Source organism: Vicugna pacos, chromosome 18 (assembly GCF_048564905.1).
Source record: "Vicugna pacos chromosome 18, VicPac4, whole genome shotgun sequence".
In the NCBI taxonomy this organism is placed as follows: domain Eukaryota; kingdom Metazoa; phylum Chordata; class Mammalia; order Artiodactyla; family Camelidae; genus Vicugna; species Vicugna pacos.
Genome location: NC_133004.1, coordinates 23,454,293 through 23,473,525, shown reverse-complemented (window position 1 = coordinate 23,473,525; position 19,233 = coordinate 23,454,293). Strand labels below are relative to the sequence as shown.

General features: G+C 42.6%; 1 long non-coding RNA gene and 1 pseudogene across 1 annotated transcript in view; one reads left to right on the top strand and one right to left on the bottom strand.

The window, feature by feature from the left end:
• LOC116284245 (uncharacterized) overlaps window positions 1-18,585 on the top strand; it is a 74,546-nt gene extending 55,961 nt beyond the window's left edge. Inside the window, exons 4-7 of the long non-coding RNA XR_012061117.1 lie at window positions 12,748-12,868; window positions 15,852-15,902; window positions 17,857-17,980; window positions 18,352-18,585. This is a non-coding gene — a long non-coding RNA (uncharacterized lncRNA). The remainder of the gene's footprint in view (window positions 1-12,747; window positions 12,869-15,851; window positions 15,903-17,856; window positions 17,981-18,351) is intronic.
• On the bottom strand, window positions 14,179-15,586 carry LOC102526464 (dual specificity protein phosphatase 7 pseudogene; annotated as a pseudogene).
• Window positions 18,586-19,233: the final 648 nt, after the last annotated feature.

The following is a 19,233-nucleotide window of genomic DNA, read 5'->3' as shown; positions in this document are numbered from 1 at the left end:
CCAATGCTGAAGGTAAAAAAAGAGTTCATATATTTTAGAGGAAACAAAGCACCTCTGAGGACCACCAGTCTGTTTTGATGATCAAATATAGTGTCTGTATGTGTATGTATGACCACACTATTATGCTGTACACCAGAAATTAACACAGCTCTGTCAACTGACTATACGTCAATAAAAAAGTTGTACAGGATATAATGTAATTAAGAAATATAATGTTAACAGTGAAAAAATAGTGTATTAAAAGATTACCTTATATGGTGAAACCTTGAACAATCACCTACAAGCTCATTGCTTGAGGTGAACATCCTGTCTTTAATTCTTCGCTCTCGAAACCGAGTGTGTCTCCAGCACTTGGCAGAGGGCTGTGAACTCCTCCAGGAAGCCTGAGCTTCTGCTACAGGCAGGGTTCTGGCCATTGTGATGTCAGGGTTCTGAGGCTCATGCCGTAACTGACAAACTGACATACTTGTTTCCCTGATTTTGCCTCCATCTTTTCACTTTTAAAAATTAACTTTTTTTATTTTGAGGTAACTGTAGATTGACATGCAGCTGTAAGAAATTATAAAGAGGGTCTATAATCTTTTACCCAGTCGCCCCCAATGATAACATCTCTGCAGGTTTTACTGCAATATCACAACTAGGATATTAACATGGATACAGTCAAGATACAGAACATCCCCTCACGGATTCTTCATGTTACTCTTTCTCAGCCGGACAGACTTCCCTCCCACTCTACCTAATCCCTGGAAACCTATGATATGTTCCCCATTTCTTTTATTTTGCCATTTCTAGAATGTTCTGTCAGTGGGATAATACAGTACATAACCGTTTGGGGTTTGCTCTTTTGCACTCAGCATGATTAGAGTTTCATCAGGATTGTGGCAGGCATTAATAATTGGTTCCTTGGTAACCCTTAGCAGTGGTCCATGATAGTGATGATCAATCACAGTTTGCTGAAGCAACTGTGGAGGGACGTCTGGGTCGGTGTTCAGTTTGGGTCTCTTACAAATAAAGCTGCAACAGATGTGTGTGTGTGCCAGTGGTTGTGTTAACACAAGTGTTCATTTCTCTGGGCAAATGCTGGGTGGTGGTGTAGCTGTTGTAGCCATGTGTCGTTTTTTAAAGAAAGTTACAAGTTGTTTCCCAAGTGGTGACACCATTTCTCATTCTCATCTGTGCCTGATTCAGTTTCCCCACCTGCACACACACGTTAGATGGTGTCTTTTTTTATTTTAGGCATCTGATAGCTGTGTGGTGCCGTCTCACTGTGGGTTTAATTTGCATTTCCCTCGTGGTTAGTCATGCTCAGTATCCTTTTGTGCTTATTTGCCATCTGTGTGTCTTCAGTGTTGTGGGATCTGTAGTAACCTGCTAGAAACACTGCATGTAGAGACAGCATCCTGTCTCCACTAGAAAACTGACCAGTGTGCAGATGAGGAGGCTGCTGCCCAGATGGTTTAGATGCTATCAAGCCAGGCCGCCGTGATGCAAAGGATTCAAATCCAGCTGACTCAGGAGGGCCCCTAGCCTCTTCTCACAGGAGCAGGCACTTTCTTTGACAACTGCAGAGGACTGTAATCCAAGCATACTAACAAAAAAGTATGTGGTTTCTTTTGTAGGCTGCTGTAATAGTCATCTGAATATATATTTTTTATTCTTCAGTAACTTCTAAGAACCTTGAGGAAAGAGTCTCTATCTGATTTATCATTTAATTCTCACAGGCATTGGCACATTGGAGGAATTCAAAAACATTTTATTGAATAAATGAATGAAATAGCTTTCTAACATGGATGAAGGAAAAAAGGATACTCTGAAATAGTCTTTCTTTAATTTCATTCATTCAGCAGAGAGGTTTTGAGTGTGTGTTAAAAGAAAGGCACCTGGTTATGTCTGGACAGCAGGGAGCAAAGGGACTCAGACTCAACTCTCAGAAAACCTAGATTTGAACGGTGGAGACAGAAGTTAAACCGAGTTAACACCAGGCTCTGGTAGGTACAAAGCAAAATTAAAGAGTGAGCTGAACAATTAAAACAGGGACACCTGACTTTGATTGTGGAGGGGACAGGCAAGGAAGGCTTCTTTGAAGGGCTCAGTTGAAATGAACTTTAAAAGGTGATTTTGAATTATTTGGAGGGGATGGGAAAGTCAGGAGGAGAGAGAAGAAGAAAAGAGAAGAATGTGTGCTGGGAGGGAATGTTTCATATTGTCATGCTGAAGGGATAGAATTGAGCATATGAAATTTCAGAGTCATGAAAGAGTTTCCTAGATTGGAGACACTAAAAGAAGGTACATGAAAGTGAAATAAGCCTGAAAAGATAGGTGGAGGCCAGAAGCACAGGTCTTCTTAGTCCTTTGGACCTTGTTCAAGCCTCTCATTTAAAAACTAATCTGGCCCAAGTGGCATCTAGATAGTGGCCTCCAGAGACTTCTCCCCACTTGTAAAGGGAAGTGCTGCTCTGGACCTGCTTCACTGTCTCCAACCGTGGCGGCTCACGGGGCAGCACTTTCTGACCTCTCATCAAGCATCTGCCAGTATCTGCCTAAGGCAAGAAATGTAGGCAGACATGTCTCTGCACCTTCCCCAGTTTCCAGATCATCTCCACTATCTTCCTATCCCTTTTGGAGAGGGAGGTTAGAGGCCAGGGAACCATCTCCTCTTCTGGAATCCAGTCACTGGACATCAAGGTTGATGTATCAGAATGGCTTTGGGGAGCTATTCAGGCTGTCCTCCCCCAGAGGTTCTGAGGCAGCAGAGCCAGAGAACCAGTACATATAACAAGCCTTTGGCCTGATTCTTACATGTAACCAGGACTGTGGTTGTGTTTTAGGCATCCACTGAGAAAGAAGTGATGTTCTTACACCATTTTCTCCTTTAGTGTGAAGCAAAGGGGAGACATTTTTTTCCCAGAAAGACCAAAGGAGGTTTCCTTAGTCCTAAAATAGTTACTTTTAAATGTAACAGCTTAAGCTTACTTTCTTCCAAAATACTATTGTCTTTTCCTTTTATCACATTCCATAAAAGGAAAAACAGTGACAGGGTCTGTTTTCATGTATTTCATTGAATACTGAATTTTCACCCTAAATACCCAATAGAAGAGGTGATCCTGTGTCACTAGTACCAACACTTAAGCACTTTGCAAAGTCAATTTTCTTAGTTCTGTTTTTCCCCTTAAATTTTAAAATCTTTGATTAAATATCTGTATTGGAAAACAGGGTGTGTAGTATCAAGAGCATAAGTTCTGGAATCCAGTTACCTAGTTCTGAATCCCTCCTCATTATTTACTGCCTACCTGAGAAGACTAGGAAAATCAGTTACACTTTTAAAGCCTCAGTACTTTATTTATAAAATAGAGGTTGTGATAAAAGTACCTATCTCATAGGGTTGTTATGAGAATTGAATGAGGTAATACTTCAGAAAACTTACTATGGTACCTAACAGTAATCCTTCAATTAATGTTAGTTATGCTTTTAGGAGACAGCGAGACTTTATATTAAAAAATAGCAAGCAGTATCATGGGTAGTTTGAGGAAAAAGGAGTTAACTTTCCTTTGTAATACTGCATGACCCCTATACGAACAAGGGGACGAAGAAGTCTGGCCAAAGAATGGGTCACTAAATTACAACACCGTCTTACAACTAGACCTGTTTTGTAAAAGAAGAGGTAAACGGGGGGGGGGGGGGGGGGGAGTCCCAAATGCCCAAATGTTTCTGACCCTATCCCAAGACCGAGATCTAGGGAACTCCTGGCTGTGCCTGGCCCCCTTGCCCTTCAAAGCATCTCCCCCAACAGGAGCTCGATGTTTTGGGTGACTATGGGTCCAGCTCCCCGAGGCCCACAGCCAGGAGCTTTGACCTCCCTTGACTCTGAGGGGGGATAGTCTTCCCAATCATCTACCCCTAAGGCCACTTCTGGGCAGCTGGGGACCCCAGGTCCCCATAGATCTGGTGTTTGAAGTATTTAGCAATAGAGACAGGGCTAAAGAGGCAAAAAGGATTCAGGGACAACAGTGAAAGGCAGAATTCCTAGCAGCAGCGTTAATCCCTGCCTCACCTCAGGGTTACCCTCCGCAAAGACCATGGCGAGGACAGGATCTAGGACGCCTGAATCAGAGCCACTGTCTTGCCAAAAAGGGACCCGTTTTAAGTGCAACCAGGACGGCCGCTGGAAAAACAAATGCCCCGTGTATGGGGAAAGTCCATTGGAACCCTGCCCCATGTGCAAACAAAAAGGCCACTGGAAGCAGGACTGCCCCCAGTCCTGAAGGGGGCTTGGGGCTCCCAAACCAATGATGGCTGAGATGACTGAAGACTGATGGACCCTCCCTGGCTCCCACGGGACACCTGGTCTTTTCTCCAGAGGAACCTCAGGTAACCCTTGATGTGGCAGGTAGAAAAGTTGTCTTCTTACTAGGTGCGGGAGCCACCTACGCTGTGCTGACTGATTTCCCTGGACCCTTGTCCTCCCAATCCTGCGAAGTAATGGGGATCGATGGAAAGCCCCAGACCAGGCGATTTACAGCCCCCCTTAGCTGCCTGCCAGAAAATTTTACCTTTACACATCAGTTTTTGCTCATGCGTGAGTGCCCCATCCAGGCAGTAATACAATTTGGAGATCCTCGTGAAGAAGGCACCCACCAAGAAAAATGACTGCTCTTGGCCTTGGGAACCCACCTCAGTACTAAACCAGAAGAGGTCTCCCTTCCACCCCATATTGCTTCTCAAGTGAACCCTGCTGTCTGGGAAACTGAGATCCCCAACAGAGCTACTGTTGTCAGGTTCTCAGAAATGGGACCACGCGAGGCTATAGGCAAGCATCTTCAAATCAAAGGCTGAACCAAGAGCCTTAATTTATGAAACTTCTCAAACCTAGGAAGGCTCTTCAAAAGTATTTGTAAATAGGTGGCCAAATGGGAGGCCATAGTTTGGACTAAGCTGACCATAGCTGATAGAGTCTGATAAAAAATTTTGGGGAAAGCCTCATTTAAGCTAAATGAGGAGGAACAAAACTGTCTGTTTTACAAATCTAGTCTTTAGAAGACTAGAGGTGTGGCTCCAAAAATGTTAGAAAGCCCACCGATCCTTCTACCACTCCCAAAACCTCCCCTATGTATTTATCTTAAGAGACAAGTATTTTAAAAAGGTTTTTTTCTAGCCTTAAAGAAACAAAGTCTTTCTAGGAGAAACTTGCCTTCCTATGCCTTTAAGATACAAATATTCTGCATTGTTTTCTCTGGGAACTCTGATCTCACCATCTTTTTAAAATGCAAATCTCAAAAAAAGGAGAAATAAATAATTTGGAACTTAATTTGCTAAGAACAAGTAAAAATTTTATCTTTTTCATAAATATTAGTAAAAAGTCTTAGCCATCTAGATGAGCAACTTTAATTTGTTCTATCTGCCAAAAACCCAGTTTAAATCCAACCTCTTTTGTAGCTAATGGATTTTACTTTGTTATATCTGATTCATGACTAAAGTTTTAAAATAAATACTATAATGTATCTGGTTTGTATGTCATAGATGTATGGTATTGGCAAAATTAAATGGTAAAAGAGCTCTTTAATTGGCTTAAGAAAATTAAATACTTATATAAATATTCAAACATAGAGAAAACTGGCCAAAATAAAGTTCAGGTTCACGTTATCTAAAAAATATTCAGTACTGGTATTGGTATTAAAGCTAGCTTAAGCTTATTGGTTTAATTAATAGAAACATATCTTTAGAGACATCAGTGTTAAGTATAATTCTTCTGTTGTGTAAGGCTTACTAGAGGTCAAATAAGACTATTATATCTGTTACAAATCTGTCAACAAGAAAAGTAACTCAATGTAACAAATGCTTTAAAAAAAAGTAACAAAATAAGAGATTTTGGGTAAACTAGGATTTTTGTTTCAGAAATATCTAAAATTGTCTCCTCAAATTTTGGTACTTAAAACTTGAAACTAAGTTAAAATTTTCACTATCTGTCATTTATAAAATATTAAAACATTAATTGCTGGGCAAGTCTAGGTTTATCTACCTTTGCCTTAGGAAAACAAACAAACAAAAAAAACTAAAACATAAGTTTCCAGTCAGAAAATGATGATATGACAACCAATTCACAGTTGCTTGCTTCTTGGTTTTTGCCGGAGATTTAAGGTTTTTAAGGGTTAAAATTTTAATATGTAATTAAAGCTCCTAAAAGAAGTATTTCAATATACAGTGGAAAAGTATGTATGTTTTCAGTAAAAGTTTCATAAAATACAAAAAAAAAATTCATGCATAATCAAGATTTTAAATATTTAACAAATTCTAAAAGTTCTTTATAGCTCCAGCTACCTTTGAGATTCTTTAAAGGAAACTTGAGTCATTTTAGATGTTAAGTTAACTTGAATTTATTTTAATGTTAAGTTAAATATAATCAGTCATAATTCTAGTAATTACAAACAAGTCTCTTTATTGATTACAGATGCTTAACCATGCCTTTTAAGTCTTTTTGTTGTTATAGACTGCTGTTACAATGGTGCTTCATCTTTAAGAAAATTCATCAGAAGTCAATGGAAACAGTGGGTTACAGCAGCCCCACATCAGACGATGGCTGTGTGAGGATTCCAGCCCATACCCTCAAACCTCTGGACCCCAAAACAAATGGCTGTCCTGCCCCTGGGGACCCTAGAATAGACATTCAGAGGTTTTTACTCCCTGATAGGCAGGGTCAACGCCCCTACTCAGCCTGGAAGTAGTTTCAGAAAACAGACCTTCGCCCCTCTGCAACCCTATAAGATTATGGGAGTAAAACCTCTGAGGGGGGAGTGAGATAGGAAGAGGGCAAGGCACAGCCATTCAAGGAATGCCACAGCAATTAACATCAAAATGGTGGAAGATTCAACCTCCAGTAGGCCTTGAGGCTCAAGATGGTGGGAGATTTAACTTCTAATCGCTCTTGAGCTTCATTATTTGCTTATTGTAATATATTAGCATGGTGAAATAACAGGCCTACAGGCACCGTGACAATCCCAAGGCTAGCCAGAAAAGATCGGAGAGTCGGAAATGGCCAACTACCTGTGAATCCCAGCCCCTTCGCCAGGCTAGTTAGCCGTCCTTCCACTTATTTGCATATGAAGCTACCAAAGCGCATAGAAGTGGGCAACTCTGCCCCTCACGGCCTCTCTCCATTCAGAGACAGCCTGCACTCTGTCTGTGGAGTGTGTATCTACTTTTAATCTGAGCACCCAACCCCTACACCTCATGGCCTTTCTCTTGCCTTTCAATGTATCTCTCTGAATAAATCTACCTTTACTCAACTGTGGCTTGTTCTTGAATTCTTTCCTGTGTGAAACTAAGGACCCACACTTGGCGGGGCATGTCTCAGGCTCAACTGAAGCCTGACACAGCCCTCCTCATGCCCCACATCCGTTTTTCCTGCATCATTATAACCATTTTAACAATATTGATTCTTCCAATCCAGGAGCATGGGATATCTTTCCTTTTTTTAAGTCTTCTTTAATTTCCTTAACCAATGTTTTATAGTTCTCCATGTGTAAGTCTTTCACCTCCTTGGTTAGATTTATTCCTAGGTATTTTATTACTTTGGGTTGTATTTTAAAAGGGATTGTTTCTTTACTTTCTTTTCCTGTTGATCCATCATTAGTGTAAAGGAATGCAAGTGACTTTTGTACATTAATCTCATATCCTACTACCTTGTTGAATTCTTTGATGAGTTCTAGTAGTTTTTGTGTGGAACATTTAGAGTTTTCTATATATAGTATCATGTCATCTGCATATAGTGAAAATTTTACTTCTTTTGCAATTTAGATCACTTTTATTTGTTTTTCTTGCCTGATTGCTGTGGCTAGGACTTCCAAGACTATGTTGAATAGGAGTGGTGAGTGTAGACAACCTTGTCCCAGATTTTATGGGAAGATTTTCAGTTTTTCACCATTGAGTAGTATGCTGGCTGTAGGTTTGTTATAAATGGCTTTTATTATGTTGAGATATGTTCCCTCTATGCCCACTTTGGTGAGAGTTTTATCATAAATGAGTGTTGAATTTTATCAAATGCTTTTTCTGCATTTGTTGAGATGATCATGTGGTTTTTGTCCTTTCTCTTGTTGATGTGTGTATTGCATTGATTTATTTGTGTATGTTGAACCATCCTTGTGTTCCTGGGATGAACCCATCTTGATCATAGTGTATGATCTTTTTTATGTGCTGTTGGATTCTGTTTGCTATTTTTTTTTTTCCCGAGGATTTTTGCATGTATGTTCATCAATGCTATTGGTCTGTAATTCCTTTTTTGGTAGTATCTTTGTCTGGTTTTGATATCAGGGTGATGGTGGCTTCATAGGTTGAGTTTGGGAGTACTCCTTCCTTTTCAATCTTCTGGAAGTTTTTTGTTTTTGTTTTTGTTTTTGTTTTGTTTGTTGGTTTTTTTTTTTTTTTTGAGTTATAGTCATTTTACAATGCTGTGTCAAATTCCAGTGCAGAGCAAAATTTTTCAGTTATACATGAACATATTCATTGTCACACTGTTTTCACTGTGAGCTACCATAAGATCTTGTTAGAAGAGTTTGAGAATGATGGGTCTGAGCTCTTTGTATGTTTGGTAGAATTCCTCAGTGAGGCCATCTGGTCCTGGACTTTTGTTTGTAGGGGAGGTTTTTTTTTTTATTATTACTATTTATATTTCATTTCTAGTGATCAATTTGTTCAAGTGGTCAATTTCTTTTTGGTTCAGTCTCGGTGGACTGTATGTTTCCAGAAACTTGTCCATTTCTTCTAGGTTATCCATTTTGTTCCATATAGTTGTTCATAGTATTCTCGTGTGATGTTTTGTATTTCTGTGGTATTGGTTGTAATTTCTCCATTTTCCTTTCTTGTTTTCTTTGTGCTCTCTCTTTTCTCTTTTTTGTGAGCTTGGCCATAGACCTCCACTCAGGTGATGCAGGGCAAATGTTTGCTCATTGGATGATGAGTCTTTATTGGGAACTGTGCTGGCTCCACAGAGGAGGACAGACCCACCAGCCACTTTACCCACATGGAGCCTATATTCCAGGAAGATTGGGAAAATGAGCAATCGAGATCATTTCAGAGTGACTTGCACCTGCCTCAGAAGGGCAACTGTGTACTGCAGAGGGCCAGGAGGCTGGAAGGACAGGTCCTGCCTTAGAAGGGGTGGTTGAGGATTGCCTTTCTGATGTGAAGTACAAGCTCTGGAAGCTTCCAGGAGAAGCAGCCAGCTAAGTAAACATCTTGGGGAATGGGGTTTCAGGCGGTGGGAACACAGGGTGGCCAGGGCCTGAGATCCAGAAAGGTTGGCTGTGTGACCTCCTGGGTTTCCTCCCATTACTCCATTTTCTGTTGGTGAATCTAGGCAGATACAGAGACAGTATTCTGGGGAGGAGATGCTCTAGACAGGTTAGCCCTCATCCTTGTATGTAGAAGGGACTGTGTCCTCCCTATTCCCCTGCGAACATGTCAGTCTCATCCAGGAGCCAGTGTGAGGGGGGAAAGCTTTTAAGAGGCCCACTGGTCTTAAGGAGCACATTTTTATTTTCCTGGAGCAAGTGCTAATGTTAACACAAATATCAGCACGTACATACACTGTGCCCAGGGAGGTTTTCATATAGGTGGCTGCAGATGATGGAGGTGGGCATTTATTGATTCCAGTAGTTGCAATATTTTTTCCTTTTAACAAGTGTGAATGAAAAATACTGCAAGCCATATCAGTAAACAGTGCTAAAGCCATCAAGTCATCAGCGGCTGCCGCCACCCCATAATGAAGACAAGCCTGCAGCCCAGCCTCTGCAGCCACTCACAGTGGTGCACTCTGAGGGGACTCAGAATAAGAAAGGACAGGATACTGGCCCTAGAGAGCCAGGTGCTTGTTAAAGGAATGAATTCATTGAGCTCAAATGTTTGCTCCCTCCCATACATAAAAAAGCTCTAAATTCTTTAACTTGATTTGCCTGGTTTTCTTTAGTTAACAAGTAATCTTTTAATGTTCCAACTACCTGGTCTTTGTTGGGAAACTCCTGTATGTCCTAGCTCCTCCCCTACCTCTTCAGAGTAGTCCCTCAGAGCCATCCGAGAGGATGCTATCCTGGGCTGAGTCCTCAGAATTGTCCACCAAATAAAACAAACTCTCAACTTTTAGTTGTACATTTATTTCAATTGAAACTAGAAGACTCGCATTCTGGCTGTTTCTTCAGTGGGAGGGAAGTTTTGTGAGAATTATGTCCCACCTTGATTTCTCATGTGTTGATGCTCTGGAAAGCAGTCGCGGTGACTACCTCGTTCACGTTCTCCATTGAATGAAGAAAAAAAAAGAAAAAGCCAGAGATAACTTTTGAACAGCTCATTTATTACTTTTTAATTTATTTATTATTTTTCAGTCAGAGTATAGTCGGTTTACATTGTGTCAATTTCTGGTGTACAGGGTCATGTTTGTCATACATATACATACATATATTTTCATATTCTTTTTCATTATAGGTGACTGCAAGATATATTGAGTATAGTTTGCTATACCACAGGACCTTGTTATTTTATTTTATATACAGTAGTTAGTATCTGCAAATCTCAAACTCCCAATTTATCCCTTCCCACCTCCTTCCCCCTCTGGTAACCTTAAGTTTGTTTTCTATGTCTGTGAGTCTGTTTCTGTTTTATAAAAAGTTCATTTGTGTCTTTTTTTTTTTTTTAAGATTCCACATACAAGTGATATGGTATTTTCCTTTGACTTACTTCACTTAGTATGATAATCTCTGGGTCCATCCATATTGCTGTAGATGGTATTATTTTATTCTTTTTTATGGCTGAGTATTATTCTATTGTATACCCAGTCATCTGTCGGTGGACATTTAGATTGTTTCCATGTTGTGGCTATTGTAAATAGTGCTGCTGTGAACATTGAGGTGTGTGTGTGTCTTTTTGAATTAGAGTTCCCCCTGGATACATGCCCAGCAACTCACTTATTTTTAACTCAAGGACTAATCCTCAGAAACACTCATTTTTCAGCTCTGCCTTTGAATGGGTGGTTCTGTTCTGCAGAATCACGGACTTAGAGAAGATGAAACACCTCCCATGAGGGTGGAGATTTGTGTTGCTTTCTTCTTTATATTCGTATCAGCACCTTCCAAAGGGCCTGACACATCATAGGCCCTCAATAAAACAAATGTTGGCTAAATCAATTAAAGCTAGAAAGCTCTAAAAGATACCTTTTTCCAACTCCTCCATATCATTTTCTCCTTCAGGGTGGCTGAACCTGAGAGAGTTCTGATCCACTCACCTAGAGGAGGGCCGCTTTGGCCCCTTTGTTCTACTTTTACTATTAAAGGACAAGTGAACCAGATGGACAAGAATGTGTTCATTCTTCATATTCAAATCATGGGTGAACATTCAGCAAATCAGGAGCGGTTAAAATTGACCTCATGGATATGAGATTTCATTAGAAATCTCAGTCTCTAACATTTTAATCTATATGTGTCTTTTTAAATTTTTTATTTTATTTTAATGGCGGTACTGGGGATTGAACCCAGGACCTCATGCATGCTAAGCACTCGCTCTACCACTGAGCTGTATATACCCTACCCCCAATATGTGTCTTTATATTTATAAAAATGGGTTTCTTGTAGACAATATATAGTTGGGTCATGCTTTTTAACCCACTCTGATAATCTCTCTTAACTGATATTCAAAGTGATTATTAATCCAGTTGGATAAATATCAACCATATTCCTTATTGTCTTTTATCTGTTGGTGTTCTTTATTCCTGTTTTTGTTTCCTACTGTCTTCCTTTTGTGTGTTTTTATTTTATTATTTTAAAAATTAAGGTATAATTGACATATTAGTTTCAAGTATACAACATAATAATTCTGTATTTGTATATATTAGAAACGATCACCACAAGTCTGGTTAACATCTGTCACTACAGATAGTTACACATTTGTTTTCTTGTGATCACTTTTAGGATTTACTCCCTAGTAACTTTCAAATATGCAATACCATATTGTTAGCCATGGTCCTCAGGCTGTACATTATGTCCTGGTGACTTATTTATTGTATTTCTGTAACTTTGTATCTTTAATCCCCTTTACCTATTTTGCCCACTTCCCACCCCTTGCCTTTTTCTGTGTGTGGTTTTAATTGAGCATTTCATATGATTCCATTCTCTCTCCTTTCTTAGCAGAGCTGTTGTACTTTTTTACTTTGTTTAGCTGTTGCCCTAGAGTTTGCAATAGACATTTCTACCTAAACCAAGTGCAGCCTCAAATAGCAGGGTAACTCTTTATAGGCAGTGCAAGTACTTTACAATAACAAAGTAATTCTAATTCCCCCCCATACCTTGCATCTTTGCTGTCATTCATCCACATATATAAACACATACACAGAAATATATATATATATTAATATATACATACATAATCACATTGTTGGTATTATTTTGAACAAACTGTTACCTGGTAGATCAATTAAAAATAAGAAAAATAAAAGTTTTTATTTTACTTTCACTGATTTCTTCTCCAAGTTCTTCCTTTTTTCATGTAGATCTGAGTTTGTATTAATCTCCTTTAAAAAAAATTATTTGCACTATAAACGAAGTCCTGTTGCTGGTTTGGGGTGTGTGTGTGTGTGTGTAGTGTGTGTATATATATATATATATATATATATAGTCACAAATTTTCCTTCATAAAACCATAAATCAAAAATAGCTCCCCTTTGGCATGCCCTCATTTACACAAATCTGATGCATCTTTCTGGGTTTTTAGTTTTAAAGGTAAAAAAGAGGAAGAGAACCATGTACAGCATGGAAGCTTTTTGTCAATTTCTCAACTGTGGCAAGATTTTAATCTGCTTCCTTAAAGGATCCCTGAAAACCACCCCTGTGAGGTAAGATGCAGTGCAGGCAGAGTTTCCATGGCCTTGCTCACATGCTGAGGGTGGGCTCACTCAGGGACCCCGGCCTGACCACTCACCCTTCCCAGGGCCCCCATGCAGTCCTGACACCTGGGAGAACTGAGCTTGGAGAAGGAACAGGCCTGGAGGAGGGTAATGGAATCTGTGGTTTTGTTCTGTGGATACAGGGGCAGGGTGGGGGATGGACAGAGCCTCACACCCCTTTCTTTCCTAGTCCATCCTCGCTGCCTTACTGCACTGGGACTGAAATGGGTGCGAGTTTCTTAATAGAAGACATGAGTGAGATGAGTGCAGGGTAGGCTTCCACGGGACAAAGGGGCTGAGGGTGGCAGCTGAACCAGAGCAAAAGCCATGGTGTGGGAAGAAACGGGAGGTGGGGCTGGGCGCTACCACCTAAGAAGCTTCCCCAGCTTCTGGACCTCTACTCTCAGCCACAGAGAGAGAGAGAGGGAAGCAGTGGGCACATATAGAAAAGGGTTTGGGGCCCAGGCCCCCCTCAGAGCTGAGCCCAGAGCGCTAATGCTACTGCTTGGCAGTCCCCCGTGGCCCCGCGTCCAGCAGGACAGCACAGGGCCCCTATCTCCTGCCTCAGGCAGCCTGCAGGGACCACCAGAAGGGCAGTTGGGAGGGCAGAGAATATAAAGGCTGCCTGTCCAGCCCGTCACTCACAGCCCGTGGCAGTCCTCACAGGGAGCTGCAGTACGGAGTTGGGCTGGGCAGAGATGGGAGGTGTGGGCAGGGCTCGGGCTCCAATGCCGGGAGAGCAGTGAGCTGCCCCTTTCAGAAGCGCTGCTGCAGAGGTGGAGGCTTCACACATGTGCCAAATGCATTTGGTCGAGATCAAGGCGGGGTTTGTCTTCTTCATTAAAAACAAAAACCCAAGAACTGCTTTTTGAAATAGAAAAACAAAATTGAGAACATTTCTCTCTCGCAGGATCAAGAAAGAGATAAAATACTGGTTTATACAATCCACTGTTGCCTGTAGCCTGAAAATAACATTTTTCATTAAAAAAAAAAATCAAGAAGGGCATGAACACTGTGCTCCAAGAAGCTCGGATTTACCTACCAAAAGTAAAAAGTAAACTCAAGTCCATGGATGTGTCTTAAATAAAAAATAGCCAGACTGGCTGGGCCATCAGCAGAAAAGTGTCCTGGGGTGAGGAGGGGGCTCCACTGGACTTACCACGCCACGGGTCTGAGCGCTGGGGGGGGGAGTCCTGCAGGGGGAGGCCTCGCTGAGGGGGAGTCCTGCGGGGGGAGGCCTTGCTGGGGGCCGTGCTTACCCCGGATGGCAAGGGAAGCTCCGCCGCCCATCAGCCTGGGCCTCTGGGCACATGCGATGTCCGGGTTCCTCAGGCCAGAGGCAGCGGGTGTGGGCCCTCCCAGCTGGCCCTGGGGAGGGTGGGGAAGGCCCGGCCCCCGTGCCCCCGGCCTCACGTGGACTCGAGCGTGTGGAGCAGGGACAGGGTGCGGATGGCGGGCGTGGCGAAGCAGAGCTGCTCGCTGGGGGTGTGGTTGTCACACAGCTGCTCAGCCCCAGCGTCCGCCGGAAGCCCAGCAGCTGCCCCATGAAGTTGAAGTTGGGTGAGATGTTGGACTTGTACCCCTTACGAAGTCGTAGGTGTTGCTGAGTGACAGGTTCATCTTCTGCATCAGGTAGGCGACTGTGACCGTCACCGAGAGGCTGATACCGTCCAGGCAGTGCTCCAGGACCCTGCGCTCCGCGGAGCAGGCCTAGTCAATGAAGCTGATGGCCTCGGGGGAGAACGGGGAGAGGTTCTGGCTCCAGAGATGGGGCTCTGCTTGTCGGTGCTTGAAGGTATTGGGCAGGTTGGGTGTGACGTTGATGATGCACCCGATGCTGTACTCGCCGAGCACATCCAGGCTGATGGAGTCCTTGGCGCAGCCGAGGTAGACGTAGGACAGGATCTGGACGGGGAAGGCCGGTGGGCTGGATGGCACAGGGCTGCTGTCGGTCAAACTCACCGTCGGAGCAGAGAGCTGATGCAGAGGCCCCCCAGGCCCAGCACAGAGGCAGGCAGCGAGCAGCTCGGTGGGGACGAGCTGTCCACGTTGGTCTCAGTGCTCTGAGAACTCTGCCTGGAACTTGTTGATACCACCTTGGAGGTAGCAGGCCTGGCAGCTGACCTCACACAGCTTTTGCAGGAGAAGGCCAAGCACTGAGGCCAGAGCGCTGGGCTCTGGCTGTCACTCAGCCACAGCCTCGGCGTAGAGCAGCACGGTGGCCACCTTGCAGCGGGGTAGCTGGTAGCGATGCACTCCTTGTCCGCGTGGTTGGGAATGATGGAGCGGATGGGCGGTTGTCCTTGTGCAGGTGGCGCTGCTTGAGGCCCGTGATGGCCAGGTTGATGGCCATCTAGATGTACGAAGAGCTCGTGCACCTGGCAGTTGAGCAGCAGCAGAAACACACTTCCAAGTGCCTCCAGCTCCTCCTGCAGCCACTCAGTGCTCTTGCAGGACCTGGACCCAGCACTGGGCTCAGGATCCTTCCCCAGTGTCCCCAGCCGCTGACTACCCCAAGAATGACATCTGTGCCCATGCTAGGGGGCCATGGAGCTGTTTTTTCATGGGCAGCGCAGGTGGCCTGGGCTGGCACCCTGGCCATGTGGGCCCTAGCCCAGTCTCTGGGTGCCAGCCTCCATCCTGCCTGGCCCTCTGCTCCAGTCTCCTTTTTTCTTAAGAAGTTTTAAACATTCCTTGCAAGTAAGTCAACTGGCAACAAATCCCTTTAATTTTTGTTTGAGAAAGACTTTTTTCTTCAATTTTGAAGAACAGTTTCACAGGGAACAGAATTCTAGGTTGGTGGGTTTTTCCCTTAACTCTAAATATTTCACTCTGCTTTTCTTGCTTGCAAGGTTTCTAAGGAGAAGTTGGGTGTAATTCTTACTTTAATTCCTCTGTAGTTAAGGTTTTTTTTCTTTTTGGCTTCTTTCAGGATTTAAAAAAAAAACTTCGATTTTCTGTGATTTGAAAATGATACATTAAGGTATAGTGGGTTTTTTCATTTTGTTTTGGGTTTTGGTTTTTGGCATTTACCTTGCGTGTTGTGTTCTGAGCGTCCTGCATCTGTGGTTTGATGTCTAACATTGGTGTCTGATTTGAGGGAGATTCTCAGTTACTGTGTCTCAAATATTTCTTCTGTTTCTTTCCCTCTTTCCTCTTCTGGTAGTTCCAACACACATATGTTACACTTTCTGTAGTTGTCCCATGGGCCTTTGATATTCTGTTCTGTTTTTTCCTAATCTCTATTCTCTTTACTTTGGGGATTTCAAATATCTCTATTGATATATCCTGTACCTCAGAGATCCTTTCCTCAGCTGTGTCCTATCTAAGAAGCCCATCAAAGGCACTCTTCACTTGTTACAATGTTTTTAAGGAGTAGCACTTTATTTTTTCTAGTAATTTTTTTAAATTTTATTTTTTATTGACATGTAGCAGATTTCCAATATTAGTTTCAGGTGTACAGCAAAGTGATTCAGTTATACTTATGCATACATATTTAATTTTTTTCACATTCTTTTCCACTATAGTTTATTACAAGAAACTGAATTGAATATAGTTCCTTGTGCTATACAGTAGATCCCTGTTGTTAATCTATTTTGTATCTAGTAGTGTGTATCTGTTAATCCCAAACTCCTAATTTATCTCTTCCCCCCTTTCCCCTTTGGTAACCATAGTTTGTTTTCTATGTCCATGAGTATATTTCTATTGTAAATAAAATTCATATCCATTTTTTTAAGATCCCACATATAAGTGATATCATATAATATTTATCTTTCTCTGTCTTACTTCACTTAATATGCTATGAAGAAAAAATTCCAACACATACCAAAAGGCAAAAAACACTATTTGAGGATACACAGCAGGGGGAGAGGGTACAGCTCAGTTGTAGAGTGCATGCTTAGTGTGCACAAGGTCCTAGGTTCAATCCCTAGTACCTCCATAATAAATAAATAAGACTTATTGAAAAAAGATACACAGCAAGCATCAGAACCAGATACGGCAGGGATGTTGGATTGTCAGATTGGGAATTTAAAACATGATTGATATTCAAAGGGTGCTAGTGGATCGAGTAGCCAGCATGCAAGGACAGTCAGTATAAGCCAAAACGTGGAAATCCTAGGAAAAAAGAAATATGATGCTTGCTGTGTATCTTCAAATTGTGTTCTTAGCCTTTCGGTATGCCTTGGAATTTTTTCTTGACAGCTGGTTGTGAAATACCAAGTTAAAGAGATTGCTATAAATTGGCTTTGAGAAATGTGGTGGTGAGGTGTGGGGGAGGGGAAGCGTATAGTCGGGCTAATACTATGAGTAGGTCGAACAGTCCTACGATCAAGGGTCAGTCTATTAGTGAGCCTGTGCCTCTGGGCTGTGAGCCTCTCAGGTGTTTCCAAATTTTATTCTCTGCTCTTAGGGGAAACAAGATGGCTAGGCTGGGCTGGGTTTTGCTACTTCCTTCCTCAGATCAGTTAGGCTCTGCTGACCCCCCACACGGCTAGGCTGTGGTTTCTGCGGAGGGTGGGCCTTGTTAAGAAGAACAGAGACCAGAGGGGATTTTTCTCCCATGTTTACCGGTGAACCTGGTTGGGCCCTGGAGGTAAGTCTCACAATTTCATGGCTTCCCCCAACTCCCACCGCCATGACTGGATCCCCTTGGACCTTTTAACTCAGAGTGGCCTGCACTTAGCTGCCAGCAATTTGCCAACCACAGTTCAGGGCTTCCTGCAGCCTGGGTTCCCATGCCCAGCTGCCTGTGCGTCCCTCTCACCCCCCCATGAGACTCTCTGCTCCCATAAGCCGAGCCTCCCTGTGTGCACCTGCCTGGCTCTCTGATCTTAAGATCTGGAGTTTGTTTTTGTCCTCCTTGCTCTTATAGACCCACGAGGAGTTGCTGATTTTTCAGTCCATTCAGCTTTTTACTATTTTTTTTTCCCATCCAGGTGACTTCCAGGCTCCATACACATGGAACCAGAAACCAGAAGCCCTCAGCATCATTTTAAATGATCCATCAAACAAGCGAAAGTTTCAAGGATGGATAAAGCAAAGAGGAGACCCCCCAGAAACGTGAGCCTTAAATTAATGTTGGTGTCTCCATATCCCTTATCGTCTGGCTACTACCTTCCTTTGTGTCCCCTCCCCTGCCCGCTGCCCCTTGTCTGGCCTTTCAGCCCCTGAAGCCCTCGCTGTTCTCTGGCCCTCCGTGACCCCGTGCTCCTCCTTCCTCTGGGAATCCCCCTTCTCCTGCCCTCACCCCATTTGACCCTCCCATCCTGGACTGAGCTGCTTATGCTGAGCTCTGGGAGCATTTTGCTCAGATCCTGTAACATTTACATGATTTTATTTTTTTTATCATGCATCCTTCCCTCCCCATTTATAAGTCCCACATGAATGCTCCCTTGTACTCCAAAATGCCGACGCAGCTTCTCTACTTGCAGGTGTAAGCGCTCCAACTCACTGGGTCCAACACTGCTCTCTGGGTCCCTGACCCCCACTGTGTCTGCTCCCAGCCTCCGCTGGTGGGTGACAACCTCATCTTTTCAGTTGCTCTGGCCGGAAACTTTGGAGACAGCCTTGATTGACTCCCACTTTCTTTCATAACCCACATCAGTCTGTCAGGGCATCCTGATAACTCTGTTTTGAAAATACATCCAGAACCTGATCACTGACAATTGCCACCTCGCCACCGTCTCTCTTCTGTGTTGTTGTTGTTTAATTGAAGGGTAGTCGATTTACAATGTTGTGCTAGTTTCTGGTGTACAGCATCATGATTCAGTTACATGTGTATATACATACATGTATTCATTTTCATATTCTTTTTCATTATAGGCCATTATAAGGTATTGAGTATAGTTCCCTGTGCTATACAGTAGGACCTTGTTGTTCATCTGCTTTATACATAGTAGTTAGTATCTGCTAATCCCAAACTCCCAATTTAATCCCTCCCCACCCCCTTTCCCCTCTGGTAACCATAAATTCATTTTCTATGTCTGTGAGCCTGTCTCTGTTTTGTACATACGTTCATTTGTGTCCTTTTTTTTTTTTTGATCACACATATGGATGATATCATATGGTATTTTTCTTTCTATTTCTGGCTTAATTCACTTAGTACAATGATCTCCAGGTCCATCCATGTTGCTGCAAATGGCATTTCATCCTATTTTTTTAAATTGATACAATTTGATTTTTTAATCTTTAAAAGAACTTGTAACATAAAACTGAGTTTAATTTCAAGAAAAAGATTTTTAAAACAATTTATCTACATTTAGGTAACACCAACTGTCCATAGTTTTTTTCCATTATGTACCTATTACCATCCT